Source organism: Rhinoderma darwinii, chromosome 1 (assembly GCF_050947455.1).
Source record: "Rhinoderma darwinii isolate aRhiDar2 chromosome 1, aRhiDar2.hap1, whole genome shotgun sequence".
Taxonomy (NCBI): Eukaryota; Metazoa; Chordata; class Amphibia; order Anura; family Rhinodermatidae; genus Rhinoderma; species Rhinoderma darwinii.
The window spans coordinates 64,714,305-64,731,945 of NC_134687.1; positions in this window are offsets into that span (position 1 = coordinate 64,714,305).

Here is a 17,641-nt window from a genome sequence, read left to right on the forward strand (position 1 = left end):
TGCACCAATGAGTAACTCAACTAATGTACATGAACAATTAGTGAGGGTTTCTTCCCACCATCCTACGAATGTTGGCTCTTCACTCTCTAGAGTCGGGAAAACCTGCAGACGAAAACCTCTAGGAAGAATATTCTTTTGCAGATAATTTTTTTGGAGCTTTCTATCATAACGGAACCCTGACTGAAACAAACAGAAACTATAGGTTCAATTTCAATGGTGACGGATCCGGTGCAAATGGTTTCCGTTTCTCTCAGTTGTGCAAGGGTTCCGTCACTTTAATGGAAGCAATTCCGCAGTCGACTACGCTATTCATTCCGTCAAAACGACGGAACCCTTGCACAACTGAGACAAACAGAAACCATTTGCACCGGATCCGTCACCATTGAAATCAATGGTGATGCAAACGGAAACCTAAGGTTTTCATTTGCTTCAGTCAAGGTTCCGTTCTGACAGAAAGCTCAGACGGAACGCGTGAATGGAGCCCTGACGCAGATGTGAATGAAGCCTTATTCATTCGACATTTAACCCCTTATTGACTGGTCCTGAAAAGGTCTTAATGACCAGCTAAATTTTTCTGTTTTTGCCTCTCTGCATTTCAGCAGCCATAATTTTTTTATTTTTTCATTGACGTGGCTGTATGAGGCCTTGTTTTATGCGGGAGAAATAGTATTTTTTTCCCCGCAGTTTGTGGGTAGAAACATTTTTATTTTTGCGGCTTGAATATAGGAAAAAGCGATTCATGGCTTGGATTTTCTTGTTTATTTTTTTATCCCGTTCAAGTTTCACACTAAAATGTCCTTTCTAGGTCCCCAGGGCTGACTGCAGAGGTATTCCCTAGTCTTTGATCATGTCACCGAGTTTCCGATGACGAGATCAAAGTGGGGAGTTCCCTTGGATCAAAGAGTTAAACAGCCTCGGGTTGGAATGTTTTCCGATCCAAACTGTATTCAGCAGACTGCTCTAAGATCAGGAGGTGTAAGTTACAGCTCCTGCTTAGAGGATAAGCTCACAGGAGCGCTCATCAGCCTCTGCTACAGCGGCGCCAAAAGACGTCGCTGTAGACTAAGCACCTGCTCCGCCTGCCGCCAAAAGACGGTGGGTGTTCGTTAAGGTGATAAAGGTGCTATATAGATGTTTGCACTAAGGTGCTCTTAAATATAAATATTCTGGGAGATACACATCCTGTAGTTTTATTGTATTTTCTACTAGAATTTACACAGACATAGAGGTGCTACAAGCCTAGTGTTCCACGGCATTATCTATATATTATTGTATATACATGTATGCACAGCAGAATGCACCTCACATGTGATGGTTTAACGCTACAGAAACATATGTTCTCATTTGTTTTGCCACAATATGAATCTTCAGCAATGTTCTTCTGACTCATGTGGGGGTGGGTCTCCCTTTTTTGAAGGTGAAAAAATAAAATTCCAAGTAGGTGGGATACTTTATCTAATAACTAGTGCCTTTCCATAGCAAAGACCTACACAACCACAGAAAGAGAAAGAAGTGTGAGAACAACAGCAAAACTGTTAGGTACATTGTAATTTGCATTGTGCAATATTTTTATATTTGTTATACTTGTACAATATCTTTTTGTTTTTTGTAAAAAGCCAATAAAAGAACTGGCACCTATATAAACTTGTGCTTATATAGCAATGAAGGTTTACTAACCTATAGCAACCAATTACTTGCTATACACCGGAACTAATATAGAACTGTTTAGAAAATGAAAGCATACATCTGATCACATGTGTCATGTTACAGAAGGTATTTCTGAATATTTTGAAAAAATGGATGGGCATTACATAATATAAAAGAATATATGTATGTGTGACAAACGTATAATTCATACGTACGACAATAATTATAAGGCGGGATTCACACGACCGGGTCGTTCCCGAGCCCGAGTGTCGGCCAGTAAAATCGGCCATTTTGCCCGGCCGGTTTGCATAAAGTTATGCATCCGTGCCGGGCCGGGCAGATCCGGACAGTGACATCAGCGGCAGCTCCTGAAGGGGAATCCCCATGTGTTCGGGGATTCAGCTTCAGGAGTTTCCCCTGATGTCACTGCCCAGATATGGACAGAGACATCAAGCGCTCTGTCCAGGAGCGGAATCCCCGAAAACACGGGGATTCCGCTCCTTCAAGGAGCTAAAATGGAGCTAGCACATAGCAGAGCGGGGAGATACCTCTCCGCTCTGCTATAGTGGCGTCGCTACAGTAGTAGCAGCCGCAGCAGCAGCAGCTGCTGCTACTAGTGGCGCCATCGAAGGTGTCGCCGAGCCAGGGTGCTTTTAACAAGCAGGGGAAGGGAGCCAGCGCAGCGCTCCCTCCACCTGCTGTACACCCCGGCCCTGCAACACAGTGTACAGCGATGCCATTCGTCAGAATGGCATCATCTCCTCCTCCTCACATGCACTCTGCGCTGTGAGGAGGAGGAGATAGAGCGCAAGCGCCGGGAAACCCGGCCATCACTCGGAACACATTCCGGTGATGGCCGTGTATTACCCGGCCCCATAGACTTCTATGGGAGCCGGGCGGCCGGGTGCCCGGGCGAAGATAGAGCATGTCCTATTTTTTGACGGCCGGATTTCCCGGCCGTCAAAAAATCGGTCGTGTGAATAGCCCCATTAGGGGTCTATCATTCCTAATGCAGCCGGGTGCCGGCCGATTTATGAACGGCCGGCACCCGGCCGGGAAACCCTGCCGTGTGAATGAGGCCTAATGGAACACGGCACAACAGAAAAATGTTTTGTATATAGTTAGAGATATACAGAGGTACGGTAGGGTCCTATAGACATCTGTATGTGCCGTACTATGACTCCACGCAAATGGAAGGTTTACGGAGCTGCAATATGCTTGTGTACATGAAGCATAAAAATGCTAAAAACATGGAGCAACCATCAAAGAAATGCAACCTAACAATAGTAAGAAACATGATACAATTAGTTTATAGTTTTGTGATATTCTATATTTAATTGGTAGATATTAGAAACATTAATATTCATAATTAGGTTTTCATATTTGTGATTTTTGCAGGCTTGGTAGCTCTTTGTTAATTGAAACAGAGTTATATTAAAACTATTGTTCACACAGTATTTTTCTCATTTCTTTTTACCACATTTTTTGTAAACTTTAAAAATCACAGCATCCAGATTTGTGTCACTCATACTTAATGTATTAAAATGCATTTTTTTATGGCTTGTTTTTTAATAAGGGTAAAATCTGGATGACAAAAATATGATCATAGTATTTATATGTAATACTGCTATGCACTATTTCCATTGGAGGAGTTCTTGCAGCATTATATATACATACATATGAATTGCAAGCCTTCAAGGGCAGGGCCCTCTCTTCTTCTGAGCCGACTCTGTAAGGCCATGTGTGTCTATTGCATTTGTTTGTTTTGATCGTATGTGCTTATGCTATATTTTTAGACCCCTCTGCATTATTGATATAAGCTCAAATAGGATGGTAATATAATAAAGTTAAATTATCTGTTCTGTTCTATTTCTCTATTACTTGCATGTCTCAGCCTGTAAATTACTAAGCTAAATTAAGGGAAAAAAAAGACCAGTAGATGTGTACACAGGAAGAATCTGTTAAACTCTGAATTTTTAGCTATAGAGGAAGATGGGCTCATGAATATTTCTATGGGTCTATACTATACTTTTGTATGCCGTATTACTGACTTATTCTCCCATACAAGTATTATCCCTAAGGGTCCTAACTTCAGTATTGTCGTAGACATTAGCCCTAAGGCCACTTTCATAAGGCAGTATTTTGGTCAGTTTTTTGCTTCAGTATTTATAAGCAAAAAAAAAAAAACAGGAGTGGCACCTATGCAGAGAAAATGTATAGGGTTTTTTGGGTGTTCTCTTGGCCAATTTTGCAGCAATTGTAAAACATGCTCTTTTCTTGTGTTTTATTTCTTTTTAATTGCATGTTGCAAGTGTGTTTTTTTTTCTTAAATGTTGTTATATCCATGGATTTCAAGAGTGAAACAAAATGCATGTATAAACATTTTACATAAGTTAATGTAAAAGCATTTTCTATAGAACAAAAAAAAAAAAAGATATGTCAAACATACAGTTTGAAACATTTTGCCTGTGTAAATAAACCCTAAATATTTAAAGGAACAGTGTCATCACAAATTTTTTTTTCATATGTTAAAGATGTTAGTGCTTTATTAAAAACGTTTATATTTATTTGTGTGTTTGTGTTTTACTTTTTCTTATTTTTACACTTTTTCTTCCCTATGGGGGCTGCCATTTTTTGTTCCATTTCTGTATGTGTCGATTAACGACACATACAGACATGGAATACGGCAGCCACAGTCCCATAGGGACTGCGAACGGCTCCCGTCCCATCCATTTCTGTGTACGCCATCTGTGTGGGAACTGCGCATGCGCCGCTCCCACACAGTCCAATTTGAAATTGGCGCCGTCCGGCGCCATTTTCCTGTGGACCGGAAGTCGCGGCCAGACAGTAAGATTACTACTTCCGGTCGCGGCTTCCGGACTTGTGCACTTGGACCAGCGGCAGCAGACGGAGCGGACGGGCCGGAGGGAGCCGCGGCGGCAGGAGCAGGTAAGAAATTTCAATGTATGTTCGTGTTTGTGTACGTTTACTACTGTATGTAAACCTACTACACTGTGTGTTAGCTCAAAAAATGGCGACACACAGTGTAGGAGGTTAGACCGTTCAAACCCCTCGTTTATCCCGGCACTAGCCAGGATAAAGGAGGGGGGATGCTGAGAGCTCACTAGAGCGAGCGCTTTTTACCCAATTTTGCAATGCTGCAATTTTGGGAATAGCTCCATCTAGTGACCAGCAATGGGAAATATTATAAATTAGAATCTAATTTATAATATTTCCTGACTCGTGAAAAAAAGAAAAAAAATTTGAACAATGTTTAATCACCTACACACTAAATGTTTAATTAAAAAATAACAAACATGTTTTTCTGGCAACACATTCCCTTTAACCACATGCAAGTTATAATGTCCTCAATTTTTAGTTCTCAGTTGGATGTAAAATAACAAAGCTATTCAAGAATAGTCAATATATAACCATAAGTTATATAAACAAACTAGATAATAGATATCTATAAATATTTGATGAAAAATACAATACAACAAATAGCAACTAAGTGGAATGATTGATTGATTGATTGATTGATTGATTGATTGATTGGCTGAATGATATCTACAGAGTTAATAAGTTAATAAACAGTTAATGTTTCTACTTGGTTTCCTGTAAATTGCAGTTTTTGTGACCTTGCGGATGGTTGTTGTTTCCTCACATTGGTAGTAATTGCTTACTTGTAGTACTTGATACTTATGCCTTTATAGATTAAATTTCATAACCTCATAGAAAGATTTCCCTAGTGGGAATATCCATTCGAGAAGCAGCCGTATAGAAGCATAAAACAATGTGTTTCTGTAATCCACTTGATTATCACTCTTTTAACTTGCTGATAAAAAGGGTCTTTACTAGTAATTTACTTTCTTACATGCATGAAGTCACAGAGTTAAAGTCATTTTGATATCTTTAAAGGGGATTTTCACCCAAAATGTAAAATTGGCCACATATTAGTATCTATCAGGAGATAGAGCAGTAGCCGAAATCTGGTTATTACAAAACTCTTATGGTCAAAGACTTATGGTTCCACAGAGAAGGTATCGGCTTCCCGACGTAAACTCCTCTGATGGTCCCACAAAATGGGAGTTTCTATACTTTACAATGTAAAATAAAGTTTAGTGCAACACATCTAGGATAAACTTCACTACAGGCGGTTTTTATTCCATAGTTACAAGATATTAAAGATTCCAAGCGTATCAAATTGATAAAAAGCATGAGGCACGCCAAACGTCACAAGACTGAGGATAATACAACACACATTTACTGGGATTTCGATTGTCTACCGCACACAGGCTGGGGAAAGTGATATTGTAAAAGATCTGCCAGGCACTACGTCTGTGGATACTCCCAGGATTAATCAATCGACACCTGAGGCCGGACCTCTTAGACTGATTCCGGCTCCCACCAATCAGGGTGGCAGGCTCAGGAGTGGGAGAGCCTATCGCGGCCTGGTCAGTCGGAGTTAGCTCCGCCCCCTGTCAATTTATACCTGCCGTTTTCTCTTCCTCATTGCTTGTGATTCTTCCTAGTTTCCTGGCTCTGCTACAGCCTTGCTCCAGCCTGCTACAGCCTTGCTTCAGCCTTGCTACAGCTGCCGCTTATCCTGCTTCGCTCTGACCCCGGCTTGCTTCCTGCTCCTTGCTCTCGTTCGTATACTGCGTGACATCCTGATCCTGACCGCTCGTTGACCACTCTGGTTTCCTCATGGTGTTCCGTGGGCTACTGCCCCTTCCCTTGCTTGTTCCCTATTTGTATTCCCTTGCACTTAGTCAGCGTAGGGACCGCCGCCAAGTTGTACCCCGTCGCCTAGGGCGGGTCGTTGCAAGTAGGCAGGGACAGGGCGGTGGGTAGATTAGGGCTCACTTATCCCCTTCCCCTTCTTCCTGCCATAACATATATCCTCCAAGTACATTCTTTGGACTGCAAACCGTTTGAGTGGTAAAAAACATTGTGTTTTTGTATTAATTTTGGTGGTGTGGATTTCACCTTTTTTATCTGCTCCGGTTTGGATATATAAGAAGTGTGCAAAAGGACAATTTGAAGTTTGGTTATTGTATCGTTTTAATTAACAGCGATATTGGAATTTTTTTATTTAGTTATGGCGGACATATTTGCAAAAGTGACAACAGGAAGTGCAGCCATAATGGTTCTCGTGTACACTGTACAGGAAAGTTGTAAAACTCTTGTTCATTTAATAAGAGCCATACAACTGTTCAAGAACCTTAAACACAAAGCCCATATTTGTCTAGATTTTGGGATTTTGTTTACAGTATCCAGGAAGGAGGCATCAGGAAATTCTTTATACATTTGTCTGGATAAGGACTGTCCTATTATTCTAGATTGCTCTCAGTAAACTTGGTGAAATTCACATCGGGTGTAATGATGGGGGTAGGGAAACAGACAGTGATCCCTAATCTACCCGCCACTCAGTCCCTGCCTACTTGCAACGACCCGCCCTAGGCGACGGGGTACAACTGGGCGACGGTCCCTACGCTCAATAAGTGCACGACAGACAAACAGACAAGTGTAACGCAGAAGCTAAGGGAAATGGGGAAGTTGCCCACGGCAACACCGTGAGCAACAAGAGTGGTGAACGAGCCGAGTCAAACCAGGAGTGTACGAGGTACCAAAACGCAGAGCAGGAGAGTAGTGAACAAGCCGAGTCAAACCAGGAGTGTACGAGGTACCAAACACAGAGCAGGAGAGTAGTCAGTAAGCCAGGGTCAATATGAAGCAGGGTCAAATAGTTCAGAAGCTGCAGCAGGGCCAGGAAACCAAACGAGAAGAATCACAAGCAAGGAGGAACAGGAAAGGCAGGTATAAATAGACAGAGGGCGGGAGCTAGCTCCGTCTGGCCAGGCTGTGATAGGCTCTCCCACTCCTAAGCCTGCCATCCTGAGTGGTGGAAGATGGAGTCAGTCTCACAGACATAGAAGCAGGTGCAGACCGATTACCTATGGGCGTTGACACAGAAGCTGTGCTTGGCAGATCCTTTACATCGGGTTTAAATATTTATTTCTTCAGAAATTAATGTAGGACTCGTGCACATGGTCATAATACATTTCTGTGCAGTTGCTGTATATTTGATACCAAAGATGGGATGGAAAACCTTTAGGAAAGGCTACTCCTTCTCCCCATTGCCAACAGGGAATATATACTACTTTATTCAGAATGTACACAATGACCATCTAATAGCACGCTGAATATCCCAAATAGACCACCTTTGCTTTGTCAGGGTAAGTCCTTTGACATAAAAGCCATTGGGCATATAGTATAACTGATGATGTTTCTCAGAGGAAAAAAAAAGTTAATCTTTAGATAGACATTAAAGTATTAAATTGTGTTAATAATCAGGGTTGAAACATTAGTCAATCTATTCTTTAATTTCCTTTAAAAAGAAGATCTATAGCAATAGAATAGGGAATGGATTAGGGATATGTATCCTTTAGTTCCTAAAGTAGATTTGACATAAGTCCAGAAAGGAGATCTGGTGGAGTGGACTAGTGCATAGAGACCTACAGAAGGAGTGGGGGCACATAGAAAAAATGGACAAAGATTTGCCTGGCATGAGAGTTGGAGGAAAAGTAATTTGGTAAACGGGAGATCTAGTATAGGAGTAATCTGGCTTCTAGGATTGCTAGTGACATGGTCTGGAACTGAAAAAAAGCTTGAAAAGTAGGCACCTGGCACACAGAAGAGCTTGGGAGGAATGTAGTTGCCTGGCACATAGAAAAACTGGGGAAGAAGTGGTTTGGTACACAGAAGAGCTGGTATGAGAGTTCTCTAAAACACAGAAGTGCTGGTATGGTAATGACCTGGCCTCTATAATTGCTAGTGATGTGGTCTGGCATAGAAAATAACTGGTAAAGTAGGTATCTGGCACACATAATAGCTTAGAAAGTTATGGTCTTTGAACATCCTAGAACTGCTAAAAGAGTGGTCTGGCACATTGGAGAGCTGAGCAAGCAGTGGTCTAGTACAAAGGAGAGCTGGTATATGAATGGTCTGGCCTCTAGGATTGCTACTGACTGGCATAGAGAATAACTAGGAAAGTATGCACAAAACCTTTTAGGAACTAATTTTCTTTTATATACAGTGAAGGAAATAAGTATTTGATCCCTTGCTGATTATGTAAGTTTGCCCACTGTCAAAGTCATGAACAGTCTAGAATTTTTAGGCTAGGTTTATTTTACCAGTGAGAGATAGATTATATTAAAAAAAAAAAAGAAAATCACATAGTCAAAATTATATAGATTTATTTGCATTGTGCACGGAGAAATAAGTATTTGATCCCCTACCAACCATTAAGAGTTCAGCCTCCTCCAGACCAGTTACACGCTCCAAATCAACTTGGTGCCTGCATTAAAGACAGCTGTCTTAAATGGTCACCTGTATAAAAGACTCCTGTCCACAGACTCAATTAATCAGTCTGACTCTAACCTCTACAACATGGGCAAGACCAAAGAGCTTTCTAAGGATGTCAGGGACAAGATCATAGACCTGCACAAGGCTGGAATGGGCTACAAAACCATAAGTAAGACGCTGGGTGAGAAGGAGACAACTGTTGGTGCAATAGTAAGAAAATGGAAGACATACAAAATGACTGTCAATCGACATCGATCTGGGGCTCCATGCAAAATCTCACCTCGTGGGGTATCCTTGATCCTGAGGGAGGTGAGAGCTCAGCCGAAAACTACACGGGGGGAACTTGTTAATGATCTCAAGGCAGCTGGGACCACAGTCACCAAGAAAACCATTGGTAACACATTACGCTGTAATGGATTAAAATCCTGCAGTGCCCGCAAGGTTCCCCTGCTCAAGAAGGCACATGTACAGGCCCGTCTGAAGTTTGCAAATGAACATCTGGATGATTCTGAGATGTGCTGTGCTCAGATGAGACTAAAATTGAGCACTTTGGCATTAACTCAACTCGCCGTGTTTGGAGGAAGAGAAATGCTGCCTATGACCCAAAGAACACCTTCCCCACTGTCAAGCATGGAGGTGGAAACATTATGTTTTGGGGGTTTTCCTCTGCTAAGGGCACAGGACTACTTCACTGCATCAATGGGAGAATGGATGGAGCCATGTACCGTCAAATCCTGAGTGACAACCTCCTTCCCTCCACCAGGACATTAAAAATGGCTCGTGGCTGGGTCTTCCAGCACGACAATGATCCGAAACATACAGCCAAGGCAACAAAGGAGTGGCTCAAAAAGAAGCACATTAAGGTCATGGAGTGGCCTAGCCAGTCTCCAGACCTTAATCCCATCGAAAACTTATGGAGGAAGCTGAAGATCCGAGTTGCCAAGCGATAGCTTCGAAATCTTAATGATTTACAGATGATCTGCAAAGAGGAGTGGGCCAAAATTCCATCTAACATGTGTGCAAACCTCATCATCAACTACAAAAAACATCTGACTGCTTTGCTTGCCAACAAGGGTTTTGCCACCAAGTATTAAGTCTTGTTTGCCAAAGGGATCAAATACTTATTTCTCTGTGCACAATGCAAATAAATATATATAATTTTGACTATGTGATTTTCTGGTTTTTTTTAAAATATAATCTATCTCTCACTGGTATAATTAACCTAGCCTAAAAATTCTAGACTGCTCATGTCTTTGACAGTGGGCAAACTTACAAAATCAGCAAGGGATCAAATACTTATTTCCTTCACTGTATATATATATATATCTCAGAACCGTGAAAGAGTGGTCTGGCACATCACAGAGCTGGGGAAGGAGTAGATAATATGGAAACAGAGAGAAACCTCCAGCTCACCGGTCTGCGTCTTCAAGCAGCGTCAAACGGATCCCCGCGACGGCCCGCGGCATGTGGTTGCAGAGAGAAAGAGAAAATGATCCAGCGCTGATGTAGGTTTAAAAGGGAAAATCGAGTCCCATGTTTATTTCTGGAAAATCTTAAAATCGAAAGGGAGACGCAGTCCCAAGGCAAAAAGGTAGGAGTAGTTGGGGTAGATGCCCAAGCCTACGCGTTTCGAACGCGGTCTGCGTTCTTAGTCATGGCAGGAGAGATGTTGGCTGTGTGTTTGAGGCTCCACTATATGCATGGGTTATCAGCTGTTTCGAAGCCACTATGCAAATTTCACTAATTGGAGAGATTCAACAAATGAGAAGTTACTTGCTGACAGCGAGTGGGTAAGTTATAATTACGTAAATTGAACAAGATGGTATTATGTATTTGTTTTACGCGGGGTGTTATTCTAATAAGGACAACACCACGGGTATATAAGTATAGATACAAAAATATTGTTTTAATGAAACTAAAATTAGTATTTGTTATAAGCATATAGTGGTGAAAGCCAGAACGCACAGCCAGACAAAAAGGTTATTTTATTTACTCGAACATACATAGAACAAACAAATATAATGTGATAACATAGCAAACAATTAAAAACGTTAGAGAAAAATTAAAAAAGGATTGAAGAAAATATATGTCAAAGATACCATAATGTTAATTCTTTCAGCTATACATTTGACAAGTTCACTAATGGATATGAACCAATCGATTGATCGCAAAATGTACCTCTGGGACATGTAATATGTATGAAATTGCTGTCATCCAACATACAAAACAATTTAAAGTATCATTTGATTTTATTATATTTGATGTTTATTTAACCAATGGTACAGAGCATTCTCGTATCTGGATATAATTTGCGTTAATTGATGTTGGTGTAATACACTCATGTTTCATGAATAAAAGAATATATTTTTGGGTCTAAACAAAGGGATTGTTTTATAAAGTTCATTTAAGGCTATTAGTTATGCAAAAAGATTAGAAGAAATATAGATAAAGACGGTGTCATATTTTGAGCAAACATTTTATATATACAAATTTAATGTTAAGTAATTCTGAATATAAACAATGGTTGCAACATCGTTAGCAATATAAAATGTAAGATTTAATGTTTAGAAAACTATGAGTACATGTAGGGCGTAAATCCCGAGTGAAAAAGAATATTATCGCAGCATATCTAGTAATGTGAATAGGGTCATTGGATCTCTGGGAATGACGTGCAACTTCAAGGGTCCAAAGTGCCTGCGTGTTTGTGCATAAGTAAATGGCAGTCTATTATAGTTACTGAGGATAATTTGCTACAGATGTATATAAAACGATTTGCACATCTATTGAAAAACCCTGAGACCCGAGAATTTTGAATCAAATAGTATATTGATGTATAGTATTGAGGGTATCTAGTTTATCATATAACCTAACTGATGTTGTTAAAGAAAATAACGGTTATTATTATTTTTATTATTTTTTTTTAAATATATATATATATATATATTTTTTTTTTTTAAAAAGGCAATGATATGTGAGCAGAAAGGGACCTCACAAGGACAGAACGAACCACATGGACGCACCGAGCCAGGGGAAGTCCGACGCTCCGAGCTAGACCACCAAACACCAAGCCCGTAAGTAATTTGTATTAGGGAGTATATTCAATATAATATAATGCACTCATATTTCATGAATATGAGAATATATTATGAGTCTGCACAAAGGGATTATTTTGTATAGTTCATTGGAGGCTGTTAATCGTATAAGAAATTGAAAGAGATATAAGTAAAGCGCTATCGTATTATATTCAAACATTTGGTATATATAAATTTAATGTTAGGTAATTCTAAATGTAGATAGTGGTTGTAATATCGATGCTGGTATAAAATATTGAATTTGATGTTTGGAAGACTGTGGATACATGTAAAACCTAGATCTCGAGTGAAAAGGGATATTTATCGCAGCATATCGAATAATGTGAATAGGGTCATTGAGTCTCCGGAAATGAAATGCACCTTCACAGGTCCGAAGTGCATGCGTGTTTATGCATAAGTAGATGACAGTCTATTGTAATCCCTACAGATAGTTTACCATAGATGTATATAAGACGACTGGCACATCTATTGAGAAAACCCAAGACCCGGGAATTTGAATCAAGTAATATAATGATGTATGGTATTAGAGGTATCTGATTTGTCATATAATCTGACTGATGTTATTAAAGAAAATAACAATTATTATTGTTTTATTAATTTTAAGTGACAATGATATATGAACGAAAAATGACTTCACAAGGACAGAGCAAACCACAGGGACACAACGGGCTAGGGGAAGTCCGACGCTAAAAGCGAGACCACCGAACACCGAGCCCGTAAGTAATTTGTATTGGGTAATAAAAGATTAAACCATATAAGATGTTTAACGTGCTGTTGCCTATAACTAATGATGTAACTACAATCATAATCGTGTTTGTTTTAGATTTGTAGTACGTTTATTTGGGAACTTTCGATTATGAAATGCAGAACTAATTGGTTTATTGGAAAAGATGTTATAACCAGAATTAGAAAGAATAGTTTACTAAATACAAAATTGATTGCTGTCATAAAGTTATTAATGCAATGTATTACACCCACTAGACGATTCCTATTAAAATTCCTATTATTTTTTATTTTTTTTTGGGATGCTCCAAATATATATGTATGTTTTCAAGTCAGTAGAATATCAATATTTAGTAGTGGAACATAAGTTCCTTTTTAAGATTAAGTCCTTGGGGGAAACGGGTTTCAAGATTGTAAATCCAAAATGCCTCTCTTGTAAGTAGGCGATGTTTGAGATTTCCTCCCCTCATTGTCCCCCTGATTTTTTCAATAGCATAAATACTAAATGTGCTGACATTTCTATTGTGGCATGTAATAAAATGCCTGGCTGCATTACAGATATTAGTAATAGATGGATTTCTAATATAGCTCAAATGTTCTAGAATGCGAATTTTGAGTTTTCTTGTTGTGCAACCTACATATTTGAGTTTGCACGCTGTGCATTCAATGATATATACTACGTAATCACTATTGCAGTTAATGTAGGATTTGACTGCAAAAGTGATGGTTTCTGTGGAATTTGAATAGTGTTTACTTATCTTGGCAAATGTGCATACTTTGCAGGGATTAACACCGCATTTAAAAAACCCCTTATGTGTCAACCATGCAGGTTTGGGATGATTTATTGTCAAAAGTGACGGAGACAGTAAATTACCCAGGGTTTGGGCTCTTCTAGATACTATTCTGCAACCGTCTTTCAAAAGTGTGTCCAGTTTAGGATCTTCACAGAGCAGAGGAATGTACTTTAAAACCATGTTTCTAATGGTATCAAACTGTTTGTTAAATTGTAATACAAGAGTTGGAATATTATGACTTATAGTGTGATTTGTTGCAGCAATTTTGGTTTTATCAGCAAATATGAGGGATTCTCTGTTTTTGGTGCCAACAATATTTTTAGCCCTTGTCAGTGTCCAATCTCTATAACCTCTGGCACTTAGTCTCTGACAAATGGCAGATTTCTCTCTGGCATATCCCAAATGTGAGCTGCAATTACGTTTGGCACGTGTCAGCTCACCTATGGGAATTGCAGAAATAGTGTGAGTGGGATGACAGCTGGATGCATGCAATATAGTATTGCCAGATAGTGGTTTACAATAAATGTCAGATTGAATAATATCTCCAACTTTGCAGGTTAACTTGAGATCAAGAAAATTAATACATGTTGTGTTGTGACTATTGGTAAATTTAAGATTAGATGCATTATTGTTCAAAAATGATAAAAATGACGGTATGGCAGACACATCTCCCTCCCAAATGAATAGGAGATCATCAATATATCTGCCATACCAATGGATGAATTGAGAGCATGGATTGATTGGGGAGAAAATATAGTGCTCCTCCCACCATGCAATAGTGAGATTGGCTATGGAGGGGGAGAACTTAGCCCCCATGGATACTCCTCTTTTCTGCAAGTAATAATTTCCTGCAAAATGGAAGTAATTGTGCATCATAAGGAAATGGGCTGTCTCTACCAAATATGTTTGCAAAACTGGATCATAACCACTGTATTTGTGAAGATGATACGTAAGAGCTTCAATAGCGGTTTCGTGTGGGATGCTGGTATAGAGGGAGACAACGTCACAAGACAACCATGTAAAATCTTGATGCCATATTTTGTTGTGAAAAGCCTCAAGGACATCTTTGGTGTCCTTGAGGTGACCTGGTACTCTGGTGACCATAGGCTGGAGAAACGTATCCAGCTATTCAGATGTCCTCTCTGTCAGGGAACCTATGCCGGAGACAATGGGTCGCATGGGAGGAGGATTGGTTCCCTCGTGTGTCTTGGGGAGAGCATGCAAGATGGGAATTACTGGATGTTCTACTAACAGATATTTATATTCTTTATCTGAGATAAAACCTAAAATTGAACCCTTATCCAATATTTTTTTGAGAATTGTACAGAAATTTTTAGTTGGATCTTGGTGCAATTTGGTATATGTATCTGTATCATTTAACAGTATCATAATTTGGCTAATATAGACATCTTTATCCATGACCGTGATGCTGCCTCCTTTATCTGCCATGCGAATGACGATATTTGGATTGTCCCGTAACAATTTAATGGCTTGTTTCTCTGATACCGATAGATTGTGTGAGGATTTGTCGATTTTAATTGATTCCTGGATTTTATACAGTTCTCGTTCCATAACTTGCTGGAATAAATCCATTGACTCAGTGCGAGACTGGATGGGATAAAATCCTGGGTTTTTTACTTCCAGTTTAGCTGTCGTTAAGGGAGACTGATTGATGTATTGTCCTGCAAGATCCTCAAGATGTAGCAGTGTAGTTTGTTCCTGAAACGACAGTGTTTTATAGACATTAGCCACAATGGATGTTTGGGAAGTTTCTTGTGATGGAATTACAGAGGTTTCTTCAGGAGTCAGGAAATGCCTTTTGATGGCGAGGTTTCGTATGAACTTATTTATGTCAAGTAGGGTATTAAATAAATCGAAGTCTTGATTTGGCACAAAATTGAGCCCTAGTGATAGAACTCTGATTTGAGATTTTGTTAGTGGTGTGGAGGAAAGATTGACCACATCCAAAGTTCTCAGTGTCTGTGATTTCTTAGTCTCCGGGGCAGTATGGTGCCGGCTTGATTTATGTTTTCTACCCCCCCTCTTCCCCCGTTTTTTGGAACATCACGTGTGCCAGTATGGCTGAATCTCAATTGTTGGTTGGTTTTGGACGTGTCGATATCAGATTCCTCATCTGCCCCGTCTGTAGTTTCAGGTTCAGTGGAGCTGAAACTAACTTTACGGGAATCACCATGATGTTTGTATGGAGATCGTCTGTTCCTTAAAATAGATTTTGTCTTGTATTTATTGAAATTGGTCTTATGCCAGGTGTACACTTCATTTCTGCTGTAATCCTGGTTATCTCTCTGAAACTTGTTTTTTTTAATTTCTGCAATAGATTTTTCTAGTTGCTCCAGGTGGTCGTTGGTACGTTTTTGCAGCAGTGTGAAGTCTGGTGAGCTGGAGGATAGGTTAATCTCCTCCTTTAGTTTGCCAATATCCGTTTGTAATTCTAAAAGTTTGATGTTCTCTTGTTTGGTAATCAACCGCATAAGATTGATTGAGCAGTTGGTTAGAATGTTATTCCATTCTGTAGAAAATTCATCAGAGTAATTGTGAGTAGGTATTTTTTTCAATCTCAGACCCCTTGGGATCATATTCTTGGAGATATAATTTTCAAGGGTGGTTAGATCCCACCATACTTTGGTTTCGGTAGCTGATAGTTTTTCCAAATCCTTAAATTTGTTGTGCAGAGATAAGTTGGATAAATCAGAATAATCAGAATCTCCGAAAACCATAGCCGCCATTTCAGCTCGTGAGCGTTGGGGCATTTGAGAAAAAGACATATTGTGAACGTAGTGCCCTTTGAACACTGAAGGTAAATTCTAATTGAAATAATGGAATAATAGTATTCTTCAAAACTCAGTTAAAATCATGCATGAAAAGAATTATTTGTTGATTGCATATATGAAAACATACAATGTGTATATATGCCCTGGGAATAGAAGTTGTAACACTCGTGTAGAAAATTATTTCAAAAACAACGATGATTCAAGGTTGCCTATGTTTTCAAAGTAGAGTAACACGAAAGTCAGTGTAACACGAGTGTATATTCAAACTGGTAACCAGTGTGCACGGAGGATATGCCGTGGTATAGATAATATGGAAACAGAGAGAAACCTCCAGCTCACTGGTCTGCGTCTTCAAGCAGCGTCAAACGGATCCCCGCGACGGCCCGCGGCATGTGGTTGCAGAGAGAAAGAGAAAATGATCCAGCGCTGATGTAGGTTTAAAAGGGAAAATCGAGTCCCATGTTTATTTCTGGAAAATCTTAAAATCGAAAGGGAGACGCAGTCCCAAGGCAAAAAGGTAGGAGTAGTTGGGGTAGATGCCCAAGCCTACGCATTTCGAACGCGGTCTGCGTTCTTAGTCATGGCAGGAGAGATGTTGGCTGTGTGTTTGAGGCTCCACTATATTTTCTTCAATCCTTTTTTAATTTTTCTCTAACGTTTTTAATTGTTTGCTATGTTATCACGTTATATTTGTTTGTTCTATGTATGTTCGAGTAAATAAAATAACCTTTTTGTCTGGCTGTGCGTTCTGGCTTTCACCACTATATGCTTATAACAAATACTAATTTTAGTTTAATTAAAACAATATTTTTGTATCTATACTTATATACCCGTGGTGTTGTCCTTATTAGAATAACACCCCGCGTAAAACAAATACATAATACCATCTTGTTCAATTTACGTAATTATAACTTACCCACTCGCTGTCAGCAAGTCACTCCTCATTTGTTGAATCTCTCCAATTAGTGAAATTTGCATAGTGGCTTCGAAACAGCTGATAACCCGTGCATATAGTGGAGCCTCAAACACACAGCCAACATCTCTCCTGCCATGACTAAGAACGCAGACCGCGTTCGAAACGCGTAGGCTTGGGCATCTACCCCAACTACTCCTACCTTTTTGCCTTGGGACTGCGTCTCCCTTTCGATTTTAAGATTTTCCAGAAAAAAAAATGGGACTCGATTTTCCCTTTTAAACCTACATCAGCACTGGATCATTTTCTCTT